The sequence below is a fragment of the Eubalaena glacialis genome, chromosome 1 (assembly GCF_028564815.1).
Source record: "Eubalaena glacialis isolate mEubGla1 chromosome 1, mEubGla1.1.hap2.+ XY, whole genome shotgun sequence".
Taxonomy (NCBI): Eukaryota; Metazoa; Chordata; class Mammalia; order Artiodactyla; family Balaenidae; genus Eubalaena; species Eubalaena glacialis.
In genome coordinates this window covers 93,976,617-94,003,607 of record NC_083716.1, presented here as the reverse complement: position 1 = coordinate 94,003,607, position 26,991 = coordinate 93,976,617, and the positions used below count along the sequence as shown (strand labels likewise).

Genomic DNA, 26,991 nt, shown 5'->3' with positions numbered 1-26,991 from the left:
CGTGAGGAGGTGAGGCCTGCAGCGGTGCTCAGCGGGGGCGGAGGCGGCCTCGGCCGCGGGCCACTAAATGTCAAGGCGGAGCGGGAGGCAAAAAAGCCTACAGCACTCGGTATTCCCATGTGGTCTCCCATCCAGGTACGAAACAGGCCAGACCCTGATTAGCTTCCGAGATCAGACGAGGTGTGGTGCGTTCAGGGAGGTGTGGCCGTAGAATGCAGCGGGGGCCACGGTGTGCCTCTTGAGGCTTAGCTTCGCTGGTGCTGGCGACTTACCGCCAGCCCGGCAGCCAACCCTCTCCGGCGCGGCCCTGCCGTCCGCCCAGGCAAGCGACAGGAGGCCTCGAGGGCCCGGGGGTGGTGGAGTTGTGGGCGACTTCGCAGCTCAGGTCAGGCGGGACCCTCCAGGCCTGTAGGCGCTTGGCCCTCCGCCCCAGAGCCGCTCAACGCTCACAGGACTTGGCCCCGGAGGCTTAAGGGCCTGTGGCCCTCGGTCCCTTGTGCATTCCCCACCCTGTCAATCCACACAGTGCTAGGCGCAGCCCAGCCACGGCCTGGCCGGCCCGCCTGCCCAACGGCAGTTGGCCCGAAGCCACTGGGAGCCACCATTGAGCCGGCACGGCCCCTTAGACACAGCAACGCCACCCTTGCCCCCACGCCAACTGCCGAGCAAAGTTCCCGGCGCCTGGTGTCTAGCCAGCCCAGCGAACCGGTCCCAGCCCACGACCCCGCTCCCACTCTCGGCCGTGGCGAAGTGGCAAAGGGTGGGCTTTTTCCGGAGGGAGCTGTGGAGAGACACACGGGCAGACAGGGGGCTGCGGCGCGGCTGGGCTCCGGTGGGGGCGGCCAAGTGCAGGTCGAGGGCTTCGTGGGCCGCACGGACGGCACCCCGGCCTGCGGCGGAGTCTGGGTCCGGGCCAGCCACCACGGGAGCGGCTGGGGTGGCGGCTGCCTTCCAGGGCCGCCTTCTGGCCGCCTGGCCGGCCAGGCCGGCGCGGAGCGCCCCCTCTGGCGCGCTGTGGTGGGAGGGGCCGGAGGAGGTGGGGCCTGCAGCGCTGCCCGGCGGGGGCGGGGGCGGGGGCGGGGGCGGAGGCAGCGGCCTCGGCCTTGGCCTCGGCCTCGGCCTAGGCCGCGGGCGACTAAAGGAGAAGGCGGAGCGGGAGGCAAAAAGCCTACAGCACCCGGTATTCCCAGGCGGTCTCCCATCCAAGTACTAACCAGGCCCGACCCTGCTTAGCTTCCGAGATCAGACGAGATCGGGCGCGTTCAGGGTGGTATGGCCGTAGACGTTAAAAGGGGCCCGCGGAGTGCCTCTTGAGGCCCAGCTTCGCTGGCGCTTGCGCCTCCCCGCCAGCCCGGCGGCCAGCCCGCCCCGGCAGGGCCCCGCCGCCCGCCCAGGCAGGGCAACGGCGGCCTCGGGTACCAGGGGGGTGGCGGAGGGTTCGGCGACCTCCCAGCCCAGGGCGGGCGGGACCCACCAAACCGTTCGGCGCTTGGCGCCCCGCCCCAGATCCCGCACGTCGCTCACAGGGACGTGGCCCCGGAGGCTTCAGGGCCCGGGGCCCGCGGTCCCTTGGGCCTCCCCTCTGCCCGCCCACGCGGCGCTAGGCGCAGCCCAGCCGCAGCCCGGGCCGGCCCTCCTGCCCGACGGCAGTCGGCCCTTAACCCACTGGGAGCCACCATTGAGTCGGCACGGCCCCTTAGCCCCAGCAAGGCCACCCTTGCCCCCACGCCACCCGCCGAGCACAGGACCCGGCGCCTTGTGGCCGGCCGGCCCGGAGCACCGGCCCCGGCCCCCGCCCCCGCTCCCGCCCCCGGCCGTGGCGAAACGGCGGAGGGGGGGGCTTTTTCCGGAGGGAGCTGTGGAGAGACACACGGGCAGACAGGGGGCTGCGGCGCGGCTGGGCTCCGGTGGGGGCGGCCAAGTGCAGGTCGAGGGCCTCGCGGGCCGCACGGACGGCACCCCGGCCTGCGGCGGAGTCTGGGTCCGGGCCAGCCACCACGGGAGCGGCTGGGGTGGCGGCTGCCTTCCAGGGCCGCATTCTGGCCGCATGTCCAGCCAGCTCGGCGGGGAGCGATCCCTCCGGCGCGCTGTGTTGGGAGGGACGTGAGGAGGTGAGGCCTGCAGCGGTGCTCAGCGGGGGCGGAGGCGGCCTCGGCCGCGGGCCACTAAATGTCAAGGCGGAGCGGGAGGCAAAAAAGCCTACAGCACTCGGTATTCCCATGTGGTCTCCCATCCAGGTACGAAACAGGCCAGACCCTGATTAGCTTCCGAGATCAGACGAGGTGTGGTGCGTTCAGGGAGGTGTGGCCGTAGAATGCAGCGGGGGCCACGGTGTGCCTCTTGAGGCTTAGCTTCGCTGGTGCTGGCGACTTACCGCCAGCCCGGCAGCCAACCCTCTCCGGCGCGGCCCTGCCGTCCGCCCAGGCAAGCGACAGGAGGCCTCGAGGGCCCGGGGGTGGTGGAGTTGTGGGCGACTTCGCAGCTCAGGTCAGGCGGGACCCTCCAGGCCTGTAGGCGCTTGGCCCTCCGCCCCAGAGCCGCTCAACGCTCACAGGACTTGGCCCCGGAGGCTTAAGGGCCTGTGGCCCTCGGTCCCTTGTGCATTCCCCACCCTGTCAATCCACACAGTGCTAGGCGCAGCCCAGCCACGGCCTGGCCGGCCCGCCTGCCCAACGGCAGTTGGCCCGAAGCCACTGGGAGCCACCATTGAGCCGGCACGGCCCCTTAGACACAGCAACGCCACCCTTGCCCCCACGCCAACTGCCGAGCAAAGTTCCCGGCGCCTGGTGTCTAGCCAGCCCAGCGAACCGGTCCCAGCCCACGACCCCGCTCCCACTCTCGGCCGTGGCGAAGTGGCAAAGGGTGGGCTTTTTCCGGAGGGAGCTGTGGAGAGACACACGGGCAGACAGGGGGCTGCGGCGCGGCTGGGCTCCGGTGGGGGCGGCCAAGTGCAGGTCGAGGGCTTCGTGGGCCGCACGGACGGCACCCCGGCCTGCGGCGGAGTCTGGGTCCGGGCCAGCCACCACGGGAGCGGCTGGGGTGGCGGCTGCCTTCCAGGGCCGCCTTCTGGCCGCCTGGCCGGCCAGGCCGGCGAGGAGCGCCCCCTCTGGCGCGCTGTGGTGGGAGGGGCCGGAGGAGGTGGGGCCTGCAGCGCTGCCCGGCGGGGGCGGGGGCGGGGGCGGAGGCAGCGGCCTCGGCCTTGGCCTCGGCCTCGGCCTAGGCCGCGGGCGACTAAAGGAGAAGGCGGAGCGGGAGGCAAAAAGCCTACAGCACCCGGTATTCCCAGGCGGTCTCCCATCCAAGTACTAACCAGGCCCGACCCTGCTTAGCTTCCGAGATCAGACGAGATCGGGCGCGTTCAGGGTGGTATGGCCGTAGACGTTAAAAGGGGCCCGCGGAGTGCCTCTTGAGGCCCAGCTTCGCTGGCGCTTGCGCCTCCCCGCCAGCCCGGCGGCCAGCCCGCCCCGGCAGGGCCCCGCCGCCCGCCCAGGCAGGGCAACGGCGGCCTCGGGTACCAGGGGGGTGGCGGAGGGTTCGGCGACCTCCCAGCCCAGGGCGGGCGGGACCCACCAAACCGTTCGGCGCTTGGCGCCCCGCCCCAGATCCCGCACGTCGCTCACAGGGACGTGGCCCCGGAGGCTTCAGGGCCCGGGGCCCGCGGTCCCTTGGGCCTCCCCTCTGCCCGCCCACGCGGCGCTAGGCGCAGCCCAGCCGCAGCCCGGGCCGGCCCTCCTGCCCGACGGCAGTCGGCCCTTAACCCACTGGGAGCCACCATTGAGTCGGCACGGCCCCTTAGCCCCAGCAAGGCCACCCTTGCCCCCACGCCACCCGCCGAGCACAGGACCCGGCGCCTTGTGGCCGGCCGGCCCGGAGCACCGGCCCCGGCCCCCGCCCCCGCTCCCGCCCCCGGCCGTGGCGAAACGGCGGAGGGGGGGGCTTTTTCCGGAGGGAGCTGTGGAGAGACACACGGGCAGACAGGGGGCTGCGGCGCGGCTGGGCTCCGGTGGGGGCGGCCAAGTGTAGGTCGAGGGCCTCGCGGGCCGCACGGACGGCACCCCGGCCTGCGGCGGAGTCTGGGTCCGGGCCAGCCACCACGGGAGCGGCTGGGGTGGCGGCTGCCTTCCAGGGCCGCCTTCTGGCCGCCTGGCCGGCCAGGCCGGCGCGGAGCGCCCCCTCTGGCGCGCTGTGGTGGGAGGGGCCGGAGGAGGTGGGGCCTGCAGCGCTGCCCGGCGGGGGCGGGGGCGGGGGCGGGGGCGGAGGCAGCGGCCTCGGCCTTGGCCTCGGCCTCGGCCTAGGCCGCGGGCGACTAAAGGAGAAGGCGGAGCGGGAGGCAAAAAGCCTACAGCACCCGGTATTCCCAGGCGGTCTCCCATCCAAGTACTAACCAGGCCCGACCCTGCTTAGCTTCCGAGATCAGACGAGATCGGGCGCGTTCAGGGTGGTATGGCCGTAGACGTTAAAAGGGGCCCGCGGAGTGCCTCTTGAGGCCCAGCTTCGCTGGCGCTTGCGCCTCCCCGCCAGCCCGGCGGCCAGCCCGCCCCGGCAGGGCCCCGCCGCCCGCCCAGGCAGGGCAACGGCGGCCTCGGGTACCAGGGGGGTGGCGGAGGGTTCGGCGACCTCCCAGCCCAGGGCGGGCGGGACCCACCAAACCGTTCGGCGCTTGGCGCCCCGCCCCAGATCCCGCACGTCGCTCACAGGGACGTGGCCCCGGAGGCTTCAGGGCCCGGGGCCCGCGGTCCCTTGGGCCTCCCCTCTGCCCGCCCACGCGGCGCTAGGCGCAGCCCAGCCGCAGCCCGGGCCGGCCCTCCTGCCCGACGGCAGTCGGCCCTTAACCCACTGGGAGCCACCATTGAGTCGGCACGGCCCCTTAGCCCCAGCAAGGCCACCCTTGCCCCCACGCCACCCGCCGAGCACAGGACCCGGCGCCTTGTGGCCGGCCGGCCCGGAGCACCGGCCCCGGCCCCCGCCCCCGCTCCCGCCCCCGGCCGTGGCGAAACGGCGGAGGGGGGGGCTTTTTCCGGAGGGAGCTGTGGAGAGACACACGGGCAGACAGGGGGCTGCGGCGCGGCTGGGCTCCGGTGGGGGCGGCCAAGTGCAGGTCGAGGGCCTCGCGGGCCGCACGGACGGCACCCCGGCCTGCGGCGGAGTCTGGGTCCGGGCCAGCCACCACGGGAGCGGCTGGGGTGGCGGCTGCCTTCCAGGGCCGCATTCTGGCCGCATGTCCAGCCAGCTCGGCGGGGAGCGATCCCTCCGGCGCGCTGTGTTGGGAGGGACGTGAGGAGGTGAGGCCTGCAGCGGTGCTCAGCGGGGGCGGAGGCGGCCTCGGCCGCGGGCCACTAAATGTCAAGGCGGAGCGGGAGGCAAAAAAGCCTACAGCACTCGGTATTCCCATGTGGTCTCCCATCCAGGTACGAAACAGGCCAGACCCTGATTAGCTTCCGAGATCAGACGAGGTGTGGTGCGTTCAGGGAGGTGTGGCCGTAGAATGCAGCGGGGGCCACGGTGTGCCTCTTGAGGCTTAGCTTCGCTGGTGCTGGCGACTTACCGCCAGCCCGGCAGCCAACCCTCTCCGGCGCGGCCCTGCCGTCCGCCCAGGCAAGCGACAGGAGGCCTCGAGGGCCCGGGGGTGGTGGAGTTGTGGGCGACTTCGCAGCTCAGGTCAGGCGGGACCCTCCAGGCCTGTAGGCGCTTGGCCCTCCGCCCCAGAGCCGCTCAACGCTCACAGGACTTGGCCCCGGAGGCTTAAGGGCCTGTGGCCCTCGGTCCCTTGTGCATTCCCCACCCTGTCAATCCACACAGTGCTAGGCGCAGCCCAGCCACGGCCTGGCCGGCCCGCCTGCCCAACGGCAGTTGGCCCGAAGCCACTGGGAGCCACCATTGAGCCGGCACGGCCCCTTAGACACAGCAACGCCACCCTTGCCCCCACGCCAACTGCCGAGCAAAGTTCCCGGCGCCTGGTGTCTAGCCAGCCCAGCGAACCGGTCCCAGCCCACGACCCCGCTCCCACTCTCGGCCGTGGCGAAGTGGCAAAGGGTGGGCTTTTTCCGGAGGGAGCTGTGGAGAGACACACGGGCAGACAGGGGGCTGCGGCGCGGCTGGGCTCCGGTGGGGGCGGCCAAGTGCAGGTCGAGGGCTTCGTGGGCCGCACGGACGGCACCCCGGCCTGCGGCGGAGTCTGGGTCCGGGCCAGCCACCACGGGAGCGGCTGGGGTGGCGGCTGCCTTCCAGGGCCGCCTTCTGGCCGCCTGGCCGGCCAGGCCGGCGCGGAGCGCCCCCTCTGGCGCGCTGTGGTGGGAGGGGCCGGAGGAGGTGGGGCCTGCAGCGCTGCCCGGCGGGGGCGGGGGCGGGGGCGGGGGCGGAGGCAGCGGCCTCGGCCTTGGCCTCGGCCTCGGCCTAGGCCGCGGGCGACTAAAGGAGAAGGCGGAGCGGGAGGCAAAAAGCCTACAGCACCCGGTATTCCCAGGCGGTCTCCCATCCAAGTACTAACCAGGCCCGACCCTGCTTAGCTTCCGAGATCAGACGAGATCGGGCGCGTTCAGGGTGGTATGGCCGTAGACGTTAAAAGGGGCCCGCGGAGTGCCTCTTGAGGCCCAGCTTCGCTGGCGCTTGCGCCTCCCCGCCAGCCCGGCGGCCAGCCCGCCCCGGCAGGGCCCCGCCGCCCGCCCAGGCAGGGCAACGGCGGCCTCGGGTACCAGGGGGGTGGCGGAGGGTTCGGCGACCTCCCAGCCCAGGGCGGGCGGGACCCACCAAACCGTTCGGCGCTTGGCGCCCCGCCCCAGATCCCGCACGTCGCTCACAGGGACGTGGCCCCGGAGGCTTCAGGGCCCGGGGCCCGCGGTCCCTTGGGCCTCCCCTCTGCCCGCCCACGCGGCGCTAGGCGCAGCCCAGCCGCAGCCCGGGCCGGCCCTCCTGCCCGACGGCAGTCGGCCCTTAACCCACTGGGAGCCACCATTGAGTCGGCACGGCCCCTTAGCCCCAGCAAGGCCACCCTTGCCCCCACGCCACCCGCCGAGCACAGGACCCGGCGCCTTGTGGCCGGCCGGCCCGGAGCACCGGCCCCGGCCCCCGCCCCCGCTCCCGCCCCCGGCCGTGGCGAAACGGCGGAGGGGGGGGCTTTTTCCGGAGGGAGCTGTGGAGAGACACACGGGCAGACAGGGGGCTGCGGCGCGGCTGGGCTCCGGTGGGGGCGGCCAAGTGCAGGTCGAGGGCCTCGCGGGCCGCACGGACGGCACCCCGGCCTGCGGCGGAGTCTGGGTCCGGGCCAGCCACCACGGGAGCGGCTGGGGTGGCGGCTGCCTTCCAGGGCCGCATTCTGGCCGCATGTCCAGCCAGCTCGGCGGGGAGCGATCCCTCCGGCGCGCTGTGTTGGGAGGGACGTGAGGAGGTGAGGCCTGCAGCGGTGCTCAGCGGGGGCGGAGGCGGCCTCGGCCGCGGGCCACTAAATGTCAAGGCGGAGCGGGAGGCAAAAAAGCCTACAGCACTCGGTATTCCCATGTGGTCTCCCATCCAGGTACGAAACAGGCCAGACCCTGATTAGCTTCCGAGATCAGACGAGGTGTGGTGCGTTCAGGGAGGTGTGGCCGTAGAATGCAGCGGGGGCCACGGTGTGCCTCTTGAGGCTTAGCTTCGCTGGTGCTGGCGACTTACCGCCAGCCCGGCAGCCAACCCTCTCCGGCGCGGCCCTGCCGTCCGCCCAGGCAAGCGACAGGAGGCCTCGAGGGCCCGGGGGTGGTGGAGTTGTGGGCGACTTCGCAGCTCAGGTCAGGCGGGACCCTCCAGGCCTGTAGGCGCTTGGCCCTCCGCCCCAGAGCCGCTCAACGCTCACAGGACTTGGCCCCGGAGGCTTAAGGGCCTGTGGCCCTCGGTCCCTTGTGCATTCCCCACCCTGTCAATCCACACAGTGCTAGGCGCAGCCCAGCCACGGCCTGGCCGGCCCGCCTGCCCAACGGCAGTTGGCCCGAAGCCACTGGGAGCCACCATTGAGCCGGCACGGCCCCTTAGACACAGCAACGCCACCCTTGCCCCCACGCCAACTGCCGAGCAAAGTTCCCGGCGCCTGGTGTCTAGCCAGCCCAGCGAACCGGTCCCAGCCCACGACCCCGCTCCCACTCTCGGCCGTGGCGAAGTGGCAAAGGGTGGGCTTTTTCCGGAGGGAGCTGTGGAGAGACACACGGGCAGACAGGGGGCTGCGGCGCGGCTGGGCTCCGGTGGGGGCGGCCAAGTGCAGGTCGAGGGCTTCGTGGGCCGCACGGACGGCACCCCGGCCTGCGGCGGAGTCTGGGTCCGGGCCAGCCACCACGGGAGCGGCTGGGGTGGCGGCTGCCTTCCAGGGCCGCCTTCTGGCCGCCTGGCCGGCCAGGCCGGCGAGGAGCGCCCCCTCTGGCGCGCTGTGGTGGGAGGGGCCGGAGGAGGTGGGGCCTGCAGCGCTGCCCGGCGGGGGCGGGGGCGGGGGCGGAGGCAGCGGCCTCGGCCTTGGCCTCGGCCTCGGCCTAGGCCGCGGGCGACTAAAGGAGAAGGCGGAGCGGGAGGCAAAAAGCCTACAGCACCCGGTATTCCCAGGCGGTCTCCCATCCAAGTACTAACCAGGCCCGACCCTGCTTAGCTTCCGAGATCAGACGAGATCGGGCGCGTTCAGGGTGGTATGGCCGTAGACGTTAAAAGGGGCCCGCGGAGTGCCTCTTGAGGCCCAGCTTCGCTGGCGCTTGCGCCTCCCCGCCAGCCCGGCGGCCAGCCCGCCCCGGCAGGGCCCCGCCGCCCGCCCAGGCAGGGCAACGGCGGCCTCGGGTACCAGGGGGGTGGCGGAGGGTTCGGCGACCTCCCAGCCCAGGGCGGGCGGGACCCACCAAACCGTTCGGCGCTTGGCGCCCCGCCCCAGATCCCGCACGTCGCTCACAGGGACGTGGCCCCGGAGGCTTCAGGGCCCGGGGCCCGCGGTCCCTTGGGCCTCCCCTCTGCCCGCCCACGCGGCGCTAGGCGCAGCCCAGCCGCAGCCCGGGCCGGCCCTCCTGCCCGACGGCAGTCGGCCCTTAACCCACTGGGAGCCACCATTGAGTCGGCACGGCCCCTTAGCCCCAGCAAGGCCACCCTTGCCCCCACGCCACCCGCCGAGCACAGGACCCGGCGCCTTGTGGCCGGCCGGCCCGGAGCACCGGCCCCGGCCCCCGCCCCCGCTCCCGCCCCCGGCCGTGGCGAAACGGCGGAGGGGGGGGCTTTTTCCGGAGGGAGCTGTGGAGAGACACACGGGCAGACAGGGGGCTGCGGCGCGGCTGGGCTCCGGTGGGGGCGGCCAAGTGCAGGTCGAGGGCCTCGCGGGCCGCACGGACGGCACCCCGGCCTGCGGCGGAGTCTGGGTCCGGGCCAGCCACCACGGGAGCGGCTGGGGTGGCGGCTGCCTTCCAGGGCCGCATTCTGGCCGCATGTCCAGCCAGCTCGGCGGGGAGCGATCCCTCCGGCGCGCTGTGTTGGGAGGGACGTGAGGAGGTGAGGCCTGCAGCGGTGCTCAGCGGGGGCGGAGGCGGCCTCGGCCGCGGGCCACTAAATGTCAAGGCGGAGCGGGAGGCAAAAAAGCCTACAGCACTCGGTATTCCCATGTGGTCTCCCATCCAGGTACGAAACAGGCCAGACCCTGATTAGCTTCCGAGATCAGACGAGGTGTGGTGCGTTCAGGGAGGTGTGGCCGTAGAATGCAGCGGGGGCCACGGTGTGCCTCTTGAGGCTTAGCTTCGCTGGTGCTGGCGACTTACCGCCAGCCCGGCAGCCAACCCTCTCCGGCGCGGCCCTGCCGTCCGCCCAGGCAAGCGACAGGAGGCCTCGAGGGCCCGGGGGTGGTGGAGTTGTGGGCGACTTCGCAGCTCAGGTCAGGCGGGACCCTCCAGGCCTGTAGGCGCTTGGCCCTCCGCCCCAGAGCCGCTCAACGCTCACAGGACTTGGCCCCGGAGGCTTAAGGGCCTGTGGCCCTCGGTCCCTTGTGCATTCCCCACCCTGTCAATCCACACAGTGCTAGGCGCAGCCCAGCCACGGCCTGGCCGGCCCGCCTGCCCAACGGCAGTTGGCCCGAAGCCACTGGGAGCCACCATTGAGCCGGCACGGCCCCTTAGACACAGCAACGCCACCCTTGCCCCCACGCCAACTGCCGAGCAAAGTTCCCGGCGCCTGGTGTCTAGCCAGCCCAGCGAACCGGTCCCAGCCCACGACCCCGCTCCCACTCTCGGCCGTGGCGAAGTGGCAAAGGGTGGGCTTTTTCCGGAGGGAGCTGTGGAGAGACACACGGGCAGACAGGGGGCTGCGGCGCGGCTGGGCTCCGGTGGGGGCGGCCAAGTGCAGGTCGAGGGCTTCGTGGGCCGCACGGACGGCACCCCGGCCTGCGGCGGAGTCTGGGTCCGGGCCAGCCACCACGGGAGCGGCTGGGGTGGCGGCTGCCTTCCAGGGCCGCCTTCTGGCCGCCTGGCCGGCCAGGCCGGCGCGGAGCGCCCCCTCTGGCGCGCTGTGGTGGGAGGGGCCGGAGGAGGTGGGGCCTGCAGCGCTGCCCGGCGGGGGCGGGGGCGGGGGCGGGGGCGGAGGCAGCGGCCTCGGCCTTGGCCTCGGCCTCGGCCTAGGCCGCGGGCGACTAAAGGAGAAGGCGGAGCGGGAGGCAAAAAGCCTACAGCACCCGGTATTCCCAGGCGGTCTCCCATCCAAGTACTAACCAGGCCCGACCCTGCTTAGCTTCCGAGATCAGACGAGATCGGGCGCGTTCAGGGTGGTATGGCCGTAGACGTTAAAAGGGGCCCGCGGAGTGCCTCTTGAGGCCCAGCTTCGCTGGCGCTTGCGCCTCCCCGCCAGCCCGGCGGCCAGCCCGCCCCGGCAGGGCCCCGCCGCCCGCCCAGGCAGGGCAACGGCGGCCTCGGGTACCAGGGGGGTGGCGGAGGGTTCGGCGACCTCCCAGCCCAGGGTGGGCGGGACCCACCAAACCGTTCGGCGCTTGGCGCCCCGCCCCAGATCCCGCACGTCGCTCACAGGGACGTGGCCCCGGAGGCTTCAGGGCCCGGGGCCCGCGGTCCCTTGGGCCTCCCCTCTGCCCGCCCACGCGGCGCTAGGCGCAGCCCAGCCGCAGCCCGGGCCGGCCCTCCTGCCCGACGGCAGTCGGCCCTTAACCCACTGGGAGCCACCATTGAGTCGGCACGGCCCCTTAGCCCCAGCAAGGCCACCCTTGCCCCCACGCCACCCGCCGAGCACAGGACCCGGCGCCTTGTGGCCGGCCGGCCCGGAGCACCGGCCCCGGCCCCCGCCCCCGCTCCCGCCCCCGGCCGTGGCGAAACGGCGGAGGGGGGGGCTTTTTCCGGAGGGAGCTGTGGAGAGACACACGGGCAGACAGGGGGCTGCGGCGCGGCTGGGCTCCGGTGGGGGCGGCCAAGTGCAGGTCGAGGGCCTCGCGGGCCGCACGGACGGCACCCCGGCCTGCGGCGGAGTCTGGGTCCGGGCCAGCCACCACGGGAGCGGCTGGGGTGGCGGCTGCCTTCCAGGGCCGCATTCTGGCCGCATGTCCAGCCAGCTCGGCGGGGAGCGATCCCTCCGGCGCGCTGTGTTGGGAGGGACGTGAGGAGGTGAGGCCTGCAGCGGTGCTCAGCGGGGGCGGAGGCGGCCTCGGCCGCGGGCCACTAAATGTCAAGGCGGAGCGGGAGGCAAAAAAGCCTACAGCACTCGGTATTCCCATGTGGTCTCCCATCCAGGTACGAAACAGGCCAGACCCTGATTAGCTTCCGAGATCAGACGAGGTGTGGTGCGTTCAGGGAGGTGTGGCCGTAGAATGCAGCGGGGGCCACGGTGTGCCTCTTGAGGCTTAGCTTCGCTGGTGCTGGCGACTTACCGCCAGCCCGGCAGCCAACCCTCTCCGGCGCGGCCCTGCCGTCCGCCCAGGCAAGCGACAGGAGGCCTCGAGGGCCCGGGGGTGGTGGAGTTGTGGGCGACTTCGCAGCTCAGGTCAGGCGGGACCCTCCAGGCCTGTAGGCGCTTGGCCCTCCGCCCCAGAGCCGCTCAACGCTCACAGGACTTGGCCCCGGAGGCTTAAGGGCCTGTGGCCCTCGGTCCCTTGTGCATTCCCCATCCTGTCAATCCACACAGTGCTAGGCGCAGCCCAGCCACGGCCTGGCCGGCCCGCCTGCCCAACGGCAGTTGGCCCGAAGCCACTGGGAGCCACCATTGAGCCGGCACGGCCCCTTAGACACAGCAACGCCACCCTTGCCCCCACGCCAACTGCCGAGCAAAGTTCCCGGCGCCTGGTGTCTAGCCAGCCCAGCGAACCGGTCCCAGCCCACGACCCCGCTCCCACTCTCGGCCGTGGCGAAGTGGCAAAGGGTGGGCTTTTTCCGGAGGGAGCTGTGGAGAGACACACGGGCAGACAGGGGGCTGCGGCGCGGCTGGGCTCCGGTGGGGGCGGCCAAGTGCAGGTCGAGGGCTTCGTGGGCCGCACGGACGGCACCCCGGCCTGCGGCGGAGTCTGGGTCCGGGCCAGCCACCACGGGAGCGGCTGGGGTGGCGGCTGCCTTCCAGGGCCGCCTTCTGGCCGCCTGGCCGGCCAGGCCGGCGCGGAGCGCCCCCTCTGGCGCGCTGTGGTGGGAGGGGCCGGAGGAGGTGGGGCCTGCAGCGCTGCCCGGCGGGGGCGGGGGCGGGGGCGGGGGCGGAGGCAGCGGCCTCGGCCTTGGCCTCGGCCTCGGCCTAGGCCGCGGGCGACTAAAGGAGAAGGCGGAGCGGGAGGCAAAAAGCCTACAGCACCCGGTATTCCCAGGCGGTCTCCCATCCAAGTACTAACCAGGCCCGACCCTGCTTAGCTTCCGAGATCAGACGAGATCGGGCGCGTTCAGGGTGGTATGGCCGTAGACGTTAAAAGGGGCCCGCGGAGTGCCTCTTGAGGCCCAGCTTCGCTGGCGCTTGCGCCTCCCCGCCAGCCCGGCGGCCAGCCCGCCCCGGCAGGGCCCCGCCGCCCGCCCAGGCAGGGCAACGGCGGCCTCGGGTACCAGGGGGGTGGCGGAGGGTTCGGCGACCTCCCAGCCCAGGGCGGGCGGGACCCACCAAACCGTTCGGCGCTTGGCGCCCCGCCCCAGATCCCGCACGTCGCTCACAGGGACGTGGCCCCGGAGGCTTCAGGGCCCGGGGCCCGCGGTCCCTTGGGCCTCCCCTCTGCCCGCCCACGCGGCGCTAGGCGCAGCCCAGCCGCAGCCCGGGCCGGCCCTCCTGCCCGACGGCAGTCGGCCCTTAACCCACTGGGAGCCACCATTGAGTCGGCACGGCCCCTTAGCCCCAGCAAGGCCACCCTTGCCCCCACGCCACCCGCCGAGCACAGGACCCGGCGCCTTGTGGCCGGCCGGCCCGGAGCACCGGCCCCGGCCCCCGCCCCCGCTCCCGCCCCCGGCCGTGGCGAAACGGCGGAGGGGGGGCTTTTTCCGGAGGGAGCTGTGGAGAGACACACCGGCAGATAGGTGGCTGCGCCGGGGCTGGGCGCTGGTGGGGGCGGCCAGGTGCAGGTCGAGGGCCTCGCGGGCCGCACGGACGGCACCCCGGCCTGCGGCGGAGTCTGGGTCCGGGCCAGCCACCACGGGAGCGGCTGGGGTGGCGGCTGCCTTCCAGGGCCGCATTCTGGCCGCATGTCCAGCCAGCTCGGCGGGGAGCGATCCCTCCGGCGCGCTGTGTTGGGAGGGACGTGAGGAGGTGAGGCCTGCAGCGGTGCTCAGCGGGGGCGGAGGCGGCCTCGGCCGCGGGCCACTAAATGTCAAGGCGGAGCGGGAGGCAAAAAAGCCTACAGCACTCGGTATTCCCATGTGGTCTCCCATCCAGGTACGAAACAGGCCAGACCCTGATTAGCTTCCGAGATCAGACGAGGTGTGGTGCGTTCAGGGAGGTGTGGCCGTAGAATGCAGCGGGGGCCACGGTGTGCCTCTTGAGGCTTAGCTTCGCTGGTGCTGGCGACTTACCGCCAGCCCGGCAGCCAACCCTCTCCGGCGCGGCCCTGCCGTCCGCCCAGGCAAGCGACAGGAGGCCTCGAGGGCCCGGGGGTGGTGGAGTTGTGGGCGACTTCGCAGCTCAGGTCAGGCGGGACCCTCCAGGCCTGTAGGCGCTTGGCCCTCCGCCCCAGAGCCGCTCAACGCTCACAGGACTTGGCCCCGGAGGCTTAAGGGCCTGTGGCCCTCGGTCCCTTGTGCATTCCCCACCCTGTCAATCCACACAGTGCTAGGCGCAGCCCAGCCACGGCCTGGCCGGCCCGCCTGCCCAACGGCAGTTGGCCCGAAGCCACTGGGAGCCACCATTGAGCCGGCACGGCCCCTTAGACACAGCAACGCCACCCTTGCCCCCACGCCAACTGCCGAGCAAAGTTCCCGGCGCCTGGTGTCTAGCCAGCCCAGCGAACCGGTCCCAGCCCACGACCCCGCTCCCACTCTCGGCCGTGGCGAAGTGGCAAAGGGTGGGCTTTTTCCGGAGGGAGCTGTGGAGAGACACACGGGCAGACAGGGGGCTGCGGCGCGGCTGGGCTCCGGTGGGGGCGGCCAAGTGCAGGTCGAGGGCTTCGTGGGCCGCACGGACGGCACCCCGGCCTGCGGCGGAGTCTGGGTCCGGGCCAGCCACCACGGGAGCGGCTGGGGTGGCGGCTGCCTTCCAGGGCCGCCTTCTGGCCGCCTGGCCGGCCAGGCCGGCGCGGAGCGCCCCCTCTGGCGCGCTGTGGTGGGAGGGGCCGGAGGAGGTGGGGCCTGCAGCGCTGCCCGGCGGGGGCGGGGGCGGGGGCGGGGGCGGAGGCAGCGGCCTCGGCCTTGGCCTCGGCCTCGGCCTAGGCCGCGGGCGACTAAAGGAGAAGGCGGAGCGGGAGGCAAAAAGCCTACAGCACCCGGTATTCCCAGGCGGTCTCCCATCCAAGTACTAACCAGGCCCGACCCTGCTTAGCTTCCGAGATCAGACGAGATCGGGCGCGTTCAGGGTGGTATGGCCGTAGACGTTAAAAGGGGCCCGCGGAGTGCCTCTTGAGGCCCAGCTTCGCTGGCGCTTGCGCCTCCCCGCCAGCCCGGCGGCCAGCCCGCCCCGGCAGGGCCCCGCCGCCCGCCCAGGCAGGGCAACGGCGGCCTCGGGTACCAGGGGGGTGGCGGAGGGTTCGGCGACCTCCCAGCCCAGGGCGGGCGGGACCCACCAAACCGTTCGGCGCTTGGCGCCCCGCCCCAGATCCCGCACGTCGCTCACAGGGACGTGGCCCCGGAGGCTTCAGGGCCCGGGGCCCGCGGTCCCTTGGGCCTCCCCTCTGCCCGCCCACGCGGCGCTAGGCGCAGCCCAGCCGCAGCCCGGGCCGGCCCTCCTGCCCGACGGCAGTCGGCCCTTAACCCACTGGGAGCCACCATTGAGTCGGCACGGCCCCTTAGCCCCAGCAAGGCCACCCTTGCCCCCACGCCACCCGCCGAGCACAGGACCCGGCGCCTTGTGGCCGGCCGGCCCGGAGCACCGGCCCCGGCCCCCGCCCCCGCTCCCGCCCCCGGCCGTGGCGAAACGGCGGAGGGGGGGGCTTTTTCCGGAGGGAGCTGTGGAGAGACACACGGGCAGACAGGGGGCTGCGGCGCGGCTGGGCTCCGGTGGGGGCGGCCAAGTGCAGGTCGAGGGCCTCGCGGGCCGCACGGACGGCACCCCGGCCTGCGGCGGAGTCTGGGTCCGGGCCAGCCACCACGGGAGCGGCTGGGGTGGCGGCTGCCTTCCAGGGCCGCATTCTGGCCGCATGTCCAGCCAGCTCGGCGGGGAGCGATCCCTCCGGCGCGCTGTGTTGGGAGGGACGTGAGGAGGTGAGGCCTGCAGCGGTGCTCAGCGGGGGCGGAGGCGGCCTCGGCCGCGGGCCACTAAATGTCAAGGCGGAGCGGGAGGCAAAAAAGCCTACAGCACTCGGTATTCCCATGTGGTCTCCCATCCAGGTACGAAACAGGCCAGACCCTGATTAGCTTCCGAGATCAGACGAGGTGTGGTGCGTTCAGGGAGGTGTGGCCGTAGAATGCAGCGGGGGCCACGGTGTGCCTCTTGAGGCTTAGCTTCGCTGGTGCTGGCGACTTACCGCCAGCCCGGCAGCCAACCCTCTCCGGCGCGGCCCTGCCGTCCGCCCAGGCAAGCGACAGGAGGCCTCGAGGGCCCGGGGGTGGTGGAGTTGTGGGCGACTTCGCAGCTCAGGTCAGGCGGGACCCTCCAGGCCTGTAGGCGCTTGGCCCTCCGCCCCAGAGCCGCTCAACGCTCACAGGACTTGGCCCCGGAGGCTTAAGGGCCTGTGGCCCTCGGTCCCTTGTGCATTCCCCACCCTGTCAATCCACACAGTGCTAGGCGCAGCCCAGCCACGGCCTGGCCGGCCCGCCTGCCCAACGGCAGTTGGCCCGAAGCCACTGGGAGCCACCATTGAGCCGGCACGGCCCCTTAGACACAGCAACGCCACCCTTGCCCCCACGCCAACTGCCGAGCAAAGTTCCCGGCGCCTGGTGTCTAGCCAGCCCAGCGAACCGGTCCCAGCCCACGACCCCGCTCCCACTCTCGGCCGTGGCGAAGTGGCAAAGGGTGGGCTTTTTCCGGAGGGAGCTGTGGAGAGACACACGGGCAGACAGGGGGCTGCGGCGCGGCTGGGCTCCGGTGGGGGCGGCCAAGTGCAGGTCGAGGGCTTCGTGGGCCGCACGGACGGCACCCCGGCCTGCGGCGGAGTCTGGGTCCGGGCCAGCCACCACGGGAGCGGCTGGGGTGGCGGCTGCCTTCCAGGGCCGCCTTCTGGCCGCCTGGCCGGCCAGGCCGGCGAGGAGCGCCCCCTCTGGCGCGCTGTGGTGGGAGGGGCCGGAGGAGGTGGGGCCTGCAGCGCTGCCCGGCGGGGGCGGGGGCGGGGGCGGAGGCAGCGGCCTCGGGCTTGGCCTCGGCCTCGGCCTAGGCCGCGGGCGACTAAAGGAGAAGGCGGAGCGGGAGGCAAAAAGCCTACAGCACCCGGTATTCCCAGGCGGTCTCCCATCCAAGTACTAACCAGGCCCGACCCTGCTTAGCTTCCGAGATCAGACGAGATCGGGCGCGTTCAGGGTGGTATGGCCGTAGACGTTAAAAGGGGCCCGCGGAGTGCCTCTTGAGGCCCAGCTTCGCTGGCGCTTGCGCCTCCCCGCCAGCCCGGCGGCCAGCCCGCCCCGGCAGGGCCCCGCCGCCCGCCCAGGCAGGGCAACGGCGGCCTCGGGTACCAGGGGGGTGGCGGAGGGTTCGGCGACCTCCCAGCCCAGGGCGGGCGGGACCCACCAAACCGTTCGGCGCTTGGCGCCCCGCCCCAGATCCCGCACGTCGCTCACAGGGACGTGGCCCCGGAGGCTTCAGGGCCCGGGGCCCGCGGTCCCTTGGGCCTCCCCTCTGCCCGCCCACGCGGCGCTAGGCGCAGCCCAGCCGCAGCCCGGGCCGGCCCTCCTGCCCGACGGCAGTCGGCCCTTAACCCACTGGGAGCCACCATTGAGTCGGCACGGCCCCTTAGCCCCAGCAAGGCCACCCTTGCCCCCACGCCACCCGCCGAGCACAGGACCCGGCGCCTTGTGGCCGGCCGGCCCGGAGCACCGGCCCCGGCCCCCGCCCCCGCTCCCGCCCCCGGCCGTGGCGAAACGGCGGAGGGGGGGGCTTTTTCCGGAGGGAGCTGTGGAGAGACACACGGGCAGACAGGGGGCTGCGGCGCGGCTGGGCTCCGGTGGGGGCGGCCAAGTGCAGGTCGAGGGCCTCGCGGGCCGCACGGACGGCACCCCGGCCTGCGGCGGAGTCTGGGTCCGGGCCAGCCACCACGGGAGCGGCTGGGGTGGCGGCTGCCTTCCAGGGCCGCATTCTGGCCGCATGTCCAGCCAGCTCGGCGGGGAGCGATCCCTCCGGCGCGCTGTGTTGGGAGGGACGTGAGGAGGTGAGGCCTGCAGCGGTGCTCAGCGGGGGCGGAGGCGGCCTCGGCCGCGGGCCACTAAATGTCAAGGCGGAGCGGGAGGCAAAAAAGCCTACAGCACTCGGTATTCCCATGTGGTCTCCCATCCAGGTACGAAACAGGCCAGACCCTGATTAGCTTCCGAGATCAGACGAGGTGTGGTGCGTTCAGGGAGGTGTGGCCGTAGAATGCAGCGGGGGCCACGGTGTGCCTCTTGAGGCTTAGCTTCGCTGGTGCTGGCGACTTACCGCCAGCCCGGCAGCCAACCCTCTCCGGCGCGGCCCTGCCGTCCGCCCAGGCAAGCGACAGGAGGCCTCGAGGGCCCGGGGGTGGTGGAGTTGTGGGCGACTTTGCAGCTCAGGTCAGGCGGGACCCTCCAGGCCTGTAGGCGCTTGGCCCTCCGCCCCAGAGCCGCTCAACGCTCACAGGACTTGGCCCCGGAGGCTTAAGGGCCTGTGGCCCTCGGTCCCTTGTGCATTCCCCATCCTGTCAATCCACACAGTGCTAGGCGCAGCCCAGCCACGGCCTGGCCGGCCCGCCTGCCCAACGGCAGTTGGCCCGAAGCCACTGGGAGCCACCATTGAGCCGGCACGGCCCCTTAGACACAGCAACGCCACCCTTGCCCCCACGCCAACTGCCGAGCAAAGTTCCCGGCGCCTGGTGTCTAGCCAGCCCAGCGAACCGGTCCCAGCCCACGACCCCGCTCCCACTCTCGGCCGTGGCGAAGTGGCAAAGGGTGGGCTTTTTCCGGAGGGAGCTGTGGAGAGACACACGGGCAGACAGGGGGCTGCGGCGCGGCTGGGCTCCGGTGGGGGCGGCCAAGTGCAGGTCGAGGGCTTCGTGGGCCGCACGGACGGCACCCCGGCCTGCGGCGGAGTCTGGGTCCGGGCCAGCCACCACGGGAGCGGCTGGGGTGGCGGCTGCCTTCCAGGGCCGCCTTCTGGCCGCCTGGCCGGCCAGGCCGGCGCGGAGCGCCCCCTCTGGCGCGCTGTGGTGGGAGGGGCCGGAGGAGGTGGGGCCTGCAGCGCTGCCCGGCGGGGGCGGGGGCGGGGGCGGGGGCGGAGGCAGCGGCCTCGGCCTTGGCCTCGGCCTCGGCCTAGGCCGCGGGCGACTAAAGGAGAAGGCGGAGCGGGAGGCAAAAAGCCTACAGCACCCGGTATTCCCAGGCGGTCTCCCATCCAAGTACTAACCAGGCCCGACCCTGCTTAGCTTCCGAGATCAGACGAGATCGGGCGCGTTCAGGGTGGTATGGCCGTAGACGTTAAAAGGGGCCCGCGGAGTGCCTCTTGAGGCCCAGCTTCGCTGGCGCTTGCGCCTCCCCGCCAGCCCGGCGGCCAGCCCGCCCCGGCAGGGCCCCGCCGCCCGCCCAGGCAGGGCAACGGCGGCCTCGGGTACCAGGGGGGTGGCGGAGGGTTCGGCGACCTCCCAGCCCAGGGCGGGCGGGACCCACCAAACCGTTCGGCGCTTGGCGCCCCGCCCCAGATCCCGCACGTCGCTCACAGGGACGTGGCCCCGGAGGCTTCAGGGCCCGGGGCCCGCGGTCCCTTGGGCCTCCCCTCTGCCCGCCCACGCGGCGCTAGGCGCAGCCCAGCCGCAGCCCGGGCCGGCCCTCCTGCCCGACGGCAGTCGGCCCTTAACCCACTGGGAGCCACCATTGAGTCGGCACGGCCCCTTAGCCCCAGCAAGGCCACCCTTGCCCCCACGCCACCCGCCGAGCACAGGACCCGGCGCCTTGTGGCCGGCCGGCCCGGAGCACCGGCCCCGGCCCCCGCCCCCGCTCCCGCCCCCGGCCGTGGCGAAACGGCGGAGGGGGGGCTTTTTCCGGAGGGAGCTGTGGAGAGACACACCGGCAGATAGGTGGCTGCGCCGGGGCTGGGCGCTGGTGGGGGCGGCCAGGTGCAGGTCAAGGGGCTCGCGGGCCGCACGGCCGGCACCCGGGCCTGAGGCGGAGTCTGGGTTCAGGCCAGCCACCCCGGGAGCGGCTGGGATGCGGCTGCCTTCCAGGGCCGCCTTCTGGCCGCCTGGCCGGCCAGGCAGGCGGAGAGCGCCCCCTCTGGCGCGCTGTGGTGGGAGGGGCCGGAGGAGGTGGGGCCTGCAGCGGTGCCCGGCGGGGGCGGGGGCGGGGGCGGGGGCGGAGGCGGCGGGCGACTAAAGGAGAAGGCGGAGCGGGAGGCAAAAAGCCTACAGCACCCGGTATTCCCAGGCGGTCTCCCATCCAAGTACTAACCAGGCCCGACCCTGCTTAGCTTCCGAGATCAGACGAGATCGGGCACGTTCAGGGTGGTATGGCCGTAGACGCAGGAGGGGCCCGCGCGGTGCCTCTTGAGGCCCAGCTTCGCTGGCGCCTGCGCCTTACCGCCATGCCGGCGGCCAGCCCTCTCCGGCAGGGCCCTGCCGCCCGCCCAGGCAGGCGACAGGAGGCCTCGGGGACCCGGGGGTGGCGGAGTGGTGGGCCACCTCGCAGCCCAGGGCGGGCGGGACGCTCCAGGCCCGTCGGCGCTTGGCGCCCCGCCGCAGATCCCGCTCGACGCTCACAGGGACGCGGCCCCGGAGGCTTCAGGGCCCGGCGGCCGCGGTCCCTTGGGCATCCCCCCCTGCCCGCCCACGCGGAGTTAGGCGCAGCCCGGCCACGGCCGGGCCGGCCCTCCGGCCGGGCAGCAGCTGGCCCGAAGCCACTGGGAGCCACCATGGAGTGGGCACGGCCCCTTAGCCCCAGCAAGGCCCCCCCTTGCCCCCACGCCGCCCGCCGAGCACAGGACCCCGGCCCTGGTGGCCGGCAGGCCCGGAGAAGCGGCCCCGGCCCCCGCCCCCGCTCCCGCCCCCGGCCGTGGCGAAACGGCGGAGGGGGGGCTTTTTCCGGAGGGAGCTGTGGAGAGACACACGGGCAGACAGGGGGCTGCGGCGCGGCTGGGCTCCGGTGGGGGCGGCCAAGTGCAGGTCGAGGGCCTCGCGGGCCGCACGGACGGCACCCCGGCCTGCGGCGGAGTCTGGGTCCGGGCCAGCCACCACGGGAGCGGCTGGGGTGGCGGCTGCCTTCCAGGGCCGCATTCTGGCCGCATGTCCAGCCAGCTCGGCGGGGAGCGATCCCTCCGGCGCGCTGTGTTGGGAGGGACGTGAGGAGGTGAGGCCTGCAGCGGTGCTCAGCGGGGGCGGAGGCGGCCTCGGCCGCGGGCCACTAAATGTCAAGGCGGAGCGGGAGGCAAAAAAGCCTACAGCACTCGGTATTCCCATGTGGTCTCCCATCCAGGTACGAAACAGGCCAGACCCTGATTAGCTTCCGAGATCAGACGAGGTGTGGTGCGTTCAGGGAGGTGTGGCCGTAGAATGCAGCGGGGGCCACGGTGTGCCTCTTGAGGCTTAGCTTCGCTGGTGCTGGCGACTTACCGCCAGCCCGGCAGCCAACCCTCTCCGGCGCGGCCCTGCCGTCCGCCCAGGCAAGCGACAGGAGGCCTCGAGGGCCCGGGGGTGGTGGAGTTGTGGGCGACTTCGCAGCTCAGGTCAGGCGGGACCCTCCAGGCCTGTAGGCGCTTGGCCCTCCGCCCCAGAGCCGCTCAACGCTCACAGGACTTGGCCCCGGAGGCTTAAGGGCCTGTGGCCCTCGGTCCCTTGTGCATTCCCCACCCTGTCAATCCACACAGTGCTAGGCGCAGCCCAGCCACGGCCTGGCCGGCCCGCCTGCCCAACGGCAGTTGGCCCGAAGCCACTGGGAGCCACCATTGAGCCGGCACGGCCCCTTAGACACAGCAACGCCACCCTTGCCCCCACGCCAACTGCCGAGCAAAGTTCCCGGCGCCTGGTGTCTAGCCAGCCCAGCGAACCGGTCCCAGCCCACGACCCCGCTCCCACTCTCGGCCGTGGCGAAGTGGCAAAGGGTGGGCTTTTTCCGGAGGGAGCTGTGGAGAGACACACGGGCAGACAGGGGGCTGCGGCGCGGCTGGGCTCCGGTGGGGGCGGCCAAGTGCAGGTCGAGGGCCTCGCGGGCCGCACGGACGGCACCCCGGCCTGCGGCGGAGTCTGGGTCCGGGCCAGCCACCACGGGAGCGGCTGGGGTGGCGGCTGCCTTCCAGGGCCGCCTTCTGGCCGCCTGGCCGGCCAGGCCGGCGCGGAGCGCCCCCTCTGGCGCGCTGTGGTGGGAGGGGCCGGAGGAGGTGGGGCCTGCAGCGCTGCCCGGCGGGGGCGGGGGCGGGGGCGGGGGCGGAGGCAGCGGCCTCGGCCTTGGCCTCGGCCTCGGCCTAGGCCGCGGGCGACTAAAGGAGAAGGCGGAGCGGGAGGCAAAAAGCCTACAGCACCCGGTATTCCCAGGCGGTCTCCCATCCAAGTACTAACCAGGCCCGACCCTGCTTAGCTTCCGAGATCAGACGAGATCGGGCGCGTTCAGGGTGGTATGGCCGTAGACGTTAAAAGGGGCCCGCGGAGTGCCTCTTGAGGCCCAGCTTCGCTGGCGCTTGCGCCTCCCCGCCAGCCCGGCGGCCAGCCCGCCCCGGCAGGGCCCCGCCGCCCGCCCAGGCAGGGCAACGGCGGCCTCGGGTACCAGGGGGGTGGCGGAGGGTTCGGCGACCTCCCAGCCCAGGGCGGGCGGGACCCACCAAACCGTTCGGCGCTTGGCGCCCCGCCCCAGATCCCGCACGTCGCTCACAGGGACGTGGCCCCGGAGGCTTCAGGGCCCGGGGCCCGCGGTCCCTTGGGCCTCCCCTCTGCCCGCCCACGCGGCGCTAGGCGCAGCCCAGCCGCAGCCCGGGCCGGCCCTCCTGCCCGACGGCAGTCGGCCCTTAACCCACTGGGAGCCACCATTGAGTCGGCACGGCCCCTTAGCCCCAGCAAGGCCACCCTTGCCCCCACGCCACCCGCCGAGCACAGGACCCGGCGCCTTGTGGCCGGCCGGCCCGGAGCACCGGCCCCGGCCCCCGCCCCCGCTCCCGCCCCCGGCCGTGGCGAAACGGCGGAGGGGGGGGCTTTTTCCGGAGGGAGCTGTGGAGAGACACACGGGCAGACAGGGGGCTGCGGCGCGGCTGGGCTCCGGTGGGGGCGGCCAAGTGCAGGTCGAGGGCCTCGCGGGCCGCACGGACGGCACCCCGGCCTGCGGCGGAGTCTGGGTCCGGGCCAGCCACCACGGGAGCGGCTGGGGTGGCGGCTGCCTTCCAGGGCCGCATTCTGGCCGCATGTCCAGCCAGCTCGGCGGGGAGCGATCCCTCCGGCGCGCTGTGTTGGGAGGGACGTGAGGAGGTGAGGCCTGCAGCGGTGCTCAGCGGGGGCGGAGGCGGCCTCGGCCGCGGGCCACTAAATGTCAAGGCGGAGCGGGAGGCAAAAAAGCCTACAGCACTCGGTATTCCCATGTGGTCTCCCATCCAGGTACGAAACAGGCCAGACCCTGATTAGCTTCCGAGATCAGACGAGGTGTGGTGCGTTCAGGGAGGTGTGGCCGTAGAATGCAGCGGGGGCCACGGTGTGCCTCTTGAGGCTTAGCTTCGCTGGTGCTGGCGACTTACCGCCAGCCCGGCAGCCAACCCTCTCCGGCGCGGCCCTGCCGTCCGCCCAGGCAAGCGACAGGAGGCCTCGAGGGCCCGGGGGTGGTGGAGTTGTGGGCGACTTCGCAGCTCAGGTCAGGCGGGACCCTCCAGGCCTGTAGGCGCTTGGCCCTCCGCCCCAGAGCCGCTCAACGCTCACAGGACTTGGCCCCGGAGGCTTAAGGGCCTGTGGCCCTCGGTCCCTTGTGCATTCCCCACCCTGTCAATCCACACAGTGCTAGGCGCAGCCCAGCCACGGCCTGGCCGGCCCGCCTGCCCAACGGCAGTTGGCCCGAAGCCACTGGGAGCCACCATTGAGCCGGCACGGCCCCTTAGACACAGCAACGCCACCCTTGCCCCCACGCCAACTGCCGAGCAAAGTTCCCGGCGCCTGGTGTCTAGCCAGCCCAGCGAACCGGTCCCAGCCCACGACCCCGCTCCCACTCTCGGCCGTGGCGAAGTGGCAAAGGGTGGGCTTTTTCCGGAGGGAGCTGTGGAGAGACACACGGGCAGACAGGGGGCTGCGGCGCGGCTGGGCTCCGGTGGGGGCGGCCAAGTGCAGGTCGAGGGCTTCGTGGGCCGCACGGACGGCACCCCGGCCTGCGGCGGAGTCTGGGTCCGGGCCAGCCACCACGGGAGCGGCTGGGGTGGCGGCTGCCTTCCAGGGCCGCCTTCTGGCCGCCTGGCCGGCCAGGCCGGCGCGGAGCGCCCCCTCTGGCGCGCTGTGGTGGGAGGGGCCGGAGGAGGTGGGGCCTGCAGCGCTGCCCGGCGGGGGCGGGGGCGGGGGCGGGGGCGGAGGCGGCGGGCGACTAAAGGAGAAGGCGGAGCGGGAGGCAAAAAGCCTACAGCACCCGGTATTCCCAGGCGGTCTCCCATCCAAGTACTAACCAGGCCCGACCCTGCTTAGCTTCCGAGATCAGACGAGATCGGGCGCGTTCAGGGTGGTATGGCCGTAGACGTTAAAAGGGGCCCGCGGAGTGCCTCTTGAGGCCCAGCTTCGCTGGCGCTTGCGCCTCCCCGCCAGCCCGGCGGCCAGCCCGCCCCGGCAGGGCCCCGCCGCCCGCCCAGGCAGGGCAACGGCGGCCTCGGGTACCAGGGGGGTGGCGGAGGGTTCGGCGACCTCCCAGCCCAGGGCGGGCGGGACCCACCAAACCGTTCGGCGCTTGGCGCCCCGCCCCAGATCCCGCACGTCGCTCACAGGGACGTGGCCCCGGAGGCTTCAGGGCCCGGGGCCCGCGGTCCCTTGGGCCTCCCCTCTGCCCGCCCACGCGGCGCTAGGCGCAGCCCAGCCGCAGCCCGGGCCGGCCCTCCTGCCCGACGGCAGTCGGCCCTTAACCCACTGGGAGCCACCATTGAGTCGGCACGGCCCCTTAGCCCCAGCAAGGCCACCCTTGCCCCCACGCCACCCGCCGAGCACAGGACCCGGCGCCTTGTGGCCGGCCGGCCCGGAGCACCGGCCCCGGCCCCCGCCCCCGCTCCCGCCCCCGGCCGTGGCGAAACGGCGGAGGGGGGGGCTTTTTCCGGAGGGAGCTGTGGAGAGACACACGGGCAGACAGGGGGCTGCGGCGCGGCTGGGCTCCGGTGGGGGCGGCCAAGTGCAGGTCGAGGGCCTCGCGGGCCGCACGGACGGCACCCCGGCCTGCGGCGGAGTCTGGGTCCGGGCCAGCCACCACGGGAGCGGCTGGGGTGGCGGCTGCCTTCCAGGGCCGCATTCTGGCCGCATGTCCAGCCAGCTCGGCGGGGAGCGATCCCTCCGGCGCGCTGTGTTGGGAGGGACGTGAGGAGGTGAGGCCTGCAGCGGTGCTCAGCGGGGGCGGAGGCGGCCTCGGCCGCGGGCCACTAAATGTCAAGGCGGAGCGGGAGGCAAAAAAGCCTACAGCACTCGGTATTCCCATGTGGTCTCCCATCCAGGTACGAAACAGGCCAGACCCTGATTAGCTTCCGAGATCAGACGAGGTGTGGTGCGTTCAGGGAGGTGTGGCCGTAGAATGCAGCGGGGGCCACGGTGTGCCTCTTGAGGCTTAGCTTCGCTGGTGCTGGCGACTTACCGCCAGCCCGGCAGCCAACCCTCTCCGGCGCGGCCCTGCCGTCCGCCCAGGCAAGCGACAGGAGGCCTCGAGGGCCCGGGGGTGGTGGAGTTGTGGGCGACTTCGCAGCTCAGGTCAGGCGGGACCCTCCAGGCCTGTAGGCGCTTGGCCCTCCGCCCCAGAGCCGCTCAACGCTCACAGGACTTGGCCCCGGAGGCTTAAGGGCCTGTGGCCCTCGGTCCCTTGTGCATTCCCCACCCTGTCAATCCACACAGTGCTAGGCGCAGCCCAGCCACGGCCTGGCCGGCCCGCCTGCCCAACGGCAGTTGGCCCGAAGCCACTGGGAGCCACCATTGAGCCGGCACGGCCCCTTAGACACAGCAACGCCACCCTTGCCCCCACGCCAACTGCCGAGCAAAGTTCCCGGCGCCTGGTGTCTAGCCAGCCCAGCGAACCGGTCCCAGCCCACGACCCCGCTCCCACTCTCGGCCGTGGCGAAGTGGCAAAGGGTGGGCTTTTTCCGGAGGGAGCTGTGGAGAGACACACGGGCAGACAGGGGGCTGCGGCGCGGCTGGGCTCCGGTGGGGGCGGCCAAGTGCAGGTCGAGGGCTTCGTGGGCCGCACCGACGGCACCCCGGCCTGCGGCGGAGTCTGGGTCCGGGCCAGCCACCACGGGAGCGGCTGGGGTGGCGGCTGCCTTCCAGGGCCGCCTTCTGGCCGCCTGGCCGGCCAGGCCGGCGCGGAGCGCCCCCTCTGGCGCGCTGTGGTGGGAGGGGCCGGAGGAGGTGGGGCCTGCAGCGCTGCCCGGCGGGGGCGGGGGCGGGGGCGGAGGCAGCGGCCTCGGCCTTGGCCTCGGCCTCGGCCTAGGCCGCGGGCGACTAAAGGAGAAGGCGGAGCGGGAGGCAAAAAGCCTACAGCACCCGGTATTCCCAGGCGGTCTCCCATCCAAGTACTAACCAGGCCCGACCCTGCTTAGCTTCCGAGATCAGACGAGATCGGGCGCGTTCAGGGTGGTATGGCCGTAGACGTTAAAAGGGGCCCGCGGAGTGCCTCTTGAGGCCCAGCTTCGCTGGCGCTTGCGCCTCCCCGCCAGCCCGGCGGCCAGCCCGCCCCGGCAGGGCCCCGCCGCCCGCCCAGGCAGGGCAACGGCGGCCTCGGGTACCAGGGGGGTGGCGGAGGGTTCGGCGACCTCCCAGCCCAGGGCGGGCGGGACCCACCAAACCGTTCGGCGCTTGGCGCCCCGCCCCAGATCCCGCACGTCGCTCACAGGGACGTGGCCCCGGAGGCTTCAGGGCCCGGGGCCCGCGGTCCCTTGGGCCTCCCCTCTGCCCGCCCACGCGGCGCTAGGCGCAGCCCAGCCGCAGCCCGGGCCGGCCCTCCTGCCCGACGGCAGTCGGCCCTTAACCCACTGGGAGCCACCATTGAGTCGGCACGGCCCCTTAGCCCCAGCAAGGCCACCCTTGCCCCCACGCCACCCGCCGAGCACAGGACCCGGCGCCTTGTGGCCGGCCGGCCCGGAGCACCGGCCCCGGCCCCCGCCCCCGCTCCCGCCCCCGGCCGTGGC

At 73.3% G+C, this 26,991-nt stretch overlaps 14 non-coding genes and 12 pseudogenes across 14 annotated transcripts; all 26 read right to left on the bottom strand.

The window, feature by feature from the left end:
• Positions 1 to 94: 94 nt before the first annotated feature.
• Positions 95 to 213, bottom strand: LOC133078496 (5S ribosomal RNA; annotated as a pseudogene).
• A 952-nt stretch (positions 214 to 1,165) lies between these two features.
• On the bottom strand, positions 1,166 to 1,284 carry LOC133104023 (5S ribosomal RNA). Its single transcript, XR_009703457.1, has one exon. It is a non-coding gene; the product is annotated as a 5S ribosomal RNA (ribosomal RNA).
• A 912-nt stretch (positions 1,285 to 2,196) lies between these two features.
• Positions 2,197 to 2,315, bottom strand: LOC133078494 (5S ribosomal RNA; annotated as a pseudogene).
• A 946-nt stretch (positions 2,316 to 3,261) lies between these two features.
• Positions 3,262 to 3,380, bottom strand: LOC133104018 (5S ribosomal RNA). Its single transcript, XR_009703456.1, has one exon. It is a non-coding gene; the product is annotated as a 5S ribosomal RNA (ribosomal RNA).
• A 956-nt stretch (positions 3,381 to 4,336) lies between these two features.
• Positions 4,337 to 4,455, bottom strand: LOC133104009 (5S ribosomal RNA). Its single transcript, XR_009703453.1, has one exon. It is a non-coding gene; the product is annotated as a 5S ribosomal RNA (ribosomal RNA).
• Positions 4,456 to 5,367: 912 nt separating this feature from the next.
• Positions 5,368 to 5,486, bottom strand: LOC133078492 (5S ribosomal RNA; annotated as a pseudogene).
• Positions 5,487 to 6,438: 952 nt separating this feature from the next.
• Positions 6,439 to 6,557, bottom strand: LOC133104002 (5S ribosomal RNA). Its single transcript, XR_009703450.1, has one exon. It is a non-coding gene; the product is annotated as a 5S ribosomal RNA (ribosomal RNA).
• A 912-nt stretch (positions 6,558 to 7,469) lies between these two features.
• Positions 7,470 to 7,588, bottom strand: LOC133078490 (5S ribosomal RNA; annotated as a pseudogene).
• Positions 7,589 to 8,534: 946 nt separating this feature from the next.
• On the bottom strand, positions 8,535 to 8,653 carry LOC133103994 (5S ribosomal RNA). The gene has a single exon (XR_009703449.1). It is a non-coding gene; the product is annotated as a 5S ribosomal RNA (ribosomal RNA).
• A 912-nt stretch (positions 8,654 to 9,565) lies between these two features.
• LOC133078483 (5S ribosomal RNA) lies at positions 9,566 to 9,684 on the bottom strand (annotated as a pseudogene).
• Positions 9,685 to 10,636: 952 nt separating this feature from the next.
• LOC133103986 (5S ribosomal RNA) lies at positions 10,637 to 10,755 on the bottom strand. Its single transcript, XR_009703445.1, has one exon. It is a non-coding gene; the product is annotated as a 5S ribosomal RNA (ribosomal RNA).
• A 912-nt stretch (positions 10,756 to 11,667) lies between these two features.
• LOC133078477 (5S ribosomal RNA) lies at positions 11,668 to 11,786 on the bottom strand (annotated as a pseudogene).
• Positions 11,787 to 12,738: 952 nt separating this feature from the next.
• Positions 12,739 to 12,857, bottom strand: LOC133103981 (5S ribosomal RNA). The gene has a single exon (XR_009703444.1). It is a non-coding gene; the product is annotated as a 5S ribosomal RNA (ribosomal RNA).
• A 911-nt stretch (positions 12,858 to 13,768) lies between these two features.
• LOC133078472 (5S ribosomal RNA) lies at positions 13,769 to 13,887 on the bottom strand (annotated as a pseudogene).
• Positions 13,888 to 14,839: 952 nt separating this feature from the next.
• LOC133103977 (5S ribosomal RNA) lies at positions 14,840 to 14,958 on the bottom strand. Its single transcript, XR_009703441.1, has one exon. It is a non-coding gene; the product is annotated as a 5S ribosomal RNA (ribosomal RNA).
• A 912-nt stretch (positions 14,959 to 15,870) lies between these two features.
• LOC133078467 (5S ribosomal RNA) lies at positions 15,871 to 15,989 on the bottom strand (annotated as a pseudogene).
• A 946-nt stretch (positions 15,990 to 16,935) lies between these two features.
• Positions 16,936 to 17,054, bottom strand: LOC133103970 (5S ribosomal RNA). Its single transcript, XR_009703440.1, has one exon. It is a non-coding gene; the product is annotated as a 5S ribosomal RNA (ribosomal RNA).
• A 912-nt stretch (positions 17,055 to 17,966) lies between these two features.
• On the bottom strand, positions 17,967 to 18,085 carry LOC133078464 (5S ribosomal RNA; annotated as a pseudogene).
• A 952-nt stretch (positions 18,086 to 19,037) lies between these two features.
• LOC133103965 (5S ribosomal RNA) lies at positions 19,038 to 19,156 on the bottom strand. Its single transcript, XR_009703439.1, has one exon. It is a non-coding gene; the product is annotated as a 5S ribosomal RNA (ribosomal RNA).
• Positions 19,157 to 20,074: 918 nt separating this feature from the next.
• On the bottom strand, positions 20,075 to 20,193 carry LOC133104227 (5S ribosomal RNA). Its single transcript, XR_009703501.1, has one exon. It is a non-coding gene; the product is annotated as a 5S ribosomal RNA (ribosomal RNA).
• A 909-nt stretch (positions 20,194 to 21,102) lies between these two features.
• LOC133078457 (5S ribosomal RNA) lies at positions 21,103 to 21,221 on the bottom strand (annotated as a pseudogene).
• Positions 21,222 to 22,173: 952 nt separating this feature from the next.
• LOC133103958 (5S ribosomal RNA) lies at positions 22,174 to 22,292 on the bottom strand. Its single transcript, XR_009703436.1, has one exon. It is a non-coding gene; the product is annotated as a 5S ribosomal RNA (ribosomal RNA).
• Positions 22,293 to 23,204: 912 nt separating this feature from the next.
• On the bottom strand, positions 23,205 to 23,323 carry LOC133078450 (5S ribosomal RNA; annotated as a pseudogene).
• A 916-nt stretch (positions 23,324 to 24,239) lies between these two features.
• Positions 24,240 to 24,358, bottom strand: LOC133103951 (5S ribosomal RNA). The gene has a single exon (XR_009703435.1). It is a non-coding gene; the product is annotated as a 5S ribosomal RNA (ribosomal RNA).
• A 912-nt stretch (positions 24,359 to 25,270) lies between these two features.
• On the bottom strand, positions 25,271 to 25,389 carry LOC133078444 (5S ribosomal RNA; annotated as a pseudogene).
• Positions 25,390 to 26,335: 946 nt separating this feature from the next.
• On the bottom strand, positions 26,336 to 26,454 carry LOC133103946 (5S ribosomal RNA). Its single transcript, XR_009703434.1, has one exon. It is a non-coding gene; the product is annotated as a 5S ribosomal RNA (ribosomal RNA).
• Between the last annotated feature and the right edge of the window lie 537 nt (positions 26,455 to 26,991).